At 62.8% G+C, this 3,000-nt stretch overlaps 1 pseudogene; it reads left to right on the top strand.

Moving 5' to 3' along the window:
• The first annotated feature begins 1,996 nt into the window (after positions 1-1,996).
• Positions 1,997-2,783, top strand: LOC111542541 (annotated as a pseudogene).
• Positions 2,784-3,000: the final 217 nt, after the last annotated feature.

The following is a 3,000-nucleotide window of genomic DNA, read 5'->3' as shown; positions in this document are numbered from 1 at the left end:
GGGGAAGAGGGAGGGGGAGGGGGAGGGAAAGGAGAAAGGGAAGGGGGAGAGGAAGGGTCTTTTAGAAAGTCATGAAGTCTTCCCAGCCCTTCTGCTTATGTTGCTCAGGTTGCAGTCACAGGACCATGCCGGGTGCACTGGAGGATGGGGAGGTGACTGCCAGCTGGGAACGGCACAGTCAGCAATGACAGAGATGCCTCCTGGTGGGGAAAGCAGGGGATAGATGCTGGTCAGCCGTCACTCCAGGCAGTGGGAAGGTGCTCAGGAGCCCAGGAAGTCAACTCTGGGGGGCGCTGGCTGTGCAGCCGGTGCTGGTGCCCTGAACACGGCAGAGGGTCAGGCCAGGCCTCACTCAAAGGAAGCAGGGAGATAGGAGCGGGGCTGTGGGCTTCTCTCGAGAGCTGCCAGGCAGCCATTGCCATGCTGTGCCCCCAGCTCTGGCACTGGGCAGCTCCTGAGGCCCAGGGAGGAGCGTGACCTGCCCATGGTTCCGCCATCATCGAATGTGAGTCAGAGTCAGACCAATGCTGTGACTCCAGGACGGTGCCATGTCCACTCCTGGGGCTCAAAAAAGCATGACAGGGATTTGGGGGGCAGGGGCATTCACTTCTGCCCTCCAACAGGCTGACAGGGAGGGTCTGGTTTCTCCGCTCACCTGTGCTGAGACAATGCTGGGGAGAGGCGGGCAGGAGCCCCGGCCCCCTCCAGGTGTTCGCCGGCCCGGGCTCTGTCCTGTCCAGGCGTGTCCTGTCCACCCGCCTCCCTCTAGGGACCATGGGGCAGGCTTGGAGCACGGAGCTCAGGGCCCTGAGCGCTCTAGAGGGACAGCTTCCTCACACCACGTACCTGCGCTGAGCTCAAGTCGCTACTGTTCCTGACCCCCAACTCAGATATCCCTTTGCAGCCCCCACCAGCCAAGCAGCTGCTGTGCAAGGACAGAGGCCACCAGGTCACTGGGGACACGTGACACAGGCCAGAGAGCTCCTGAGGTCTGGAAGGGTGCCGTGTCGGGTCCCAGATGGACATACTCTAGTACGCCCAGTCTCAGGGTCTGAGGCACCCACTGGTTCTAGAATTTTCTCAGGAGAAGAGAGCCCTTCACAGCCCCCTTCATCACAGGCTGTGTGGCCTCAGCCTGGCCAGCCCTGAGACCCTTCCAGCTTGCGGATCCCCCTGCTACTTCCCGACCCTGACTCTCCCAGAGTGGACTGGCCGGCTCTGGGTCTGGTCTGCAGGCAGGAGCCCTGCCCAGGCGGCCCCTGTGGCCGGCCCTCCTCTCCCCGACTCCACGCACATCTGTAAACACCCTGCACACCCCAGGGCCTTTGCCTCTGCATCCTCTGCCCAGGCGTCCTCTATGCCATCTGCTGCACCCGGGTGTGCTCTCTGGGCCCCTCTGCAGGTGCCTCCTCTGCTTCTTTGGGAAAGCCCCACCTGTCTTGAGGTCCCCCCACACCTATGCTTCCCAGCACCTTGGAGACCCCAGAACCACTGAACAAAGAGCATCGGGGTCCTGAGCTGCAACACGGAGGACCCCAAGGTGGCAGGCTCACAACAGCACAAGCGTCCTCGTGCAGCTCCCAGAGCTGGGAGCTGAAACCAAGGTGTCCACAGGGCCCTGCTGCCCCCAGAGGCTCTGAGCAGAGCCCCCCCACCTTTCCAGCTCCTCCTGGTTCCCATGCTTCTCGGCTTGTGGCCGCATCACTCTGGCCTCTGCCTCTGTCTCATGTGAGTTTCTTCCATCCCTTATAAGGACGAGGGTTGTTGGGCTTAGGGACCCCGGGATGATCCGGGATGACCTCATCTCCAGAGAGCCTCTCCATGACAGCCACAAAGACCCTTGGTCCGATTCTGAGATTCTGGTTGGACATCACGTATTGGGAGCCGCCATTCCACCTGCTACACAAAGAAACCCCTTTCCTCCAGAACACCTTTCCCTGCCTGACCAGCCCTTTGCGGCACTCACCCCTCCTAACAAACTTGGTTCTGTTCCTTTATGCTACCCCGCTGCCCTAGGCTGGGATCCCCGGAGCAGGCCCGGCTCTGTTCACTGCTCTCCCAGCCTCCTGCTGTTTCCCACACACAGCCACCGTACAGGGCAGCTCATCCAACGACCTCCCCAACCGCAGCCTCCAGGGACGTACACCCTGCCTCAGGGGCTCCTCCTGGGTCCTGGCTGGTGGAGGGCACAGCCGTCGGGGAAGGCCCTCAGCTGCAGGATGGGGCCGTGCCACGGAGACTAGGCCCTCTGAGGCAGTGTGGCCGGCTCAGATGTCAGCAGCTCCAGAAATGAGGCTGGGACAGATGGTGCCTGGTGATGCAAGGGGACTGTGGGGGCCACAGGGGACTCTGCTCACCTGGACCTATCGTGGAGGCCAGGGAGGGAGATGGACTTAAAGGGTGGAAGGGCCCAGAGAAGGCACGTTTGCAGAGCAGCGGCCGCATTTCCAGAGCTCAGGAGCCCAGCAGGAATCCCCTCCGGCCCTGGGGCCACCACCCTTGGGGCCGGGGGATGCTACAGGGGAGGGCAGAGGGCAGAGAGGCCAGGAAAAGCGAGGCGCCTGCCTGCAAGTCCCCAAGGACGGGACCAAGCCCGGGCCCCCTGGCCAGTGCGGCTGCTTGGTGGGGCAGGCAGGAAGGGGCCAAGGACAGCACCAAGGGGGAGCAGGTGAGGGACTCTGGCGGCATCTGTGGGAACTAGGGCACGCTTCCCTGCCCACACTTTAATCAAGGACATTCCTGCGGTTCTTGGACAAGTGTCACACATTACATGGGTGTCGTGAGCTGGGCTCCGTGAGAGTGCACAGGCGGCTCAGGCCCCCGGGGTGGCCGGGGGCAGCGAGAGAGCAGCAAGGCCTCAAACCCCGGCCAGGATGTGCGGTGTGAGTTTCCCCAGCTGCAGGAACAAGGTCCCCAGACGGGGAGCTTCATACAACAGAAACCACCTTGCAGTTCCCGAGGCCAGAGCCCATCGGCGTGGCTCCCTGATGCCGTGAGCCG

This window comes from Piliocolobus tephrosceles, chromosome 16 (genome assembly GCF_002776525.5).
Source record: "Piliocolobus tephrosceles isolate RC106 chromosome 16, ASM277652v3, whole genome shotgun sequence".
NCBI classification, from domain to species: domain Eukaryota; kingdom Metazoa; phylum Chordata; class Mammalia; order Primates; family Cercopithecidae; genus Piliocolobus; species Piliocolobus tephrosceles.
Note: the sequence above shows the minus strand (reverse complement) of the source record. Positions and strands in the feature narration are given on the sequence as shown.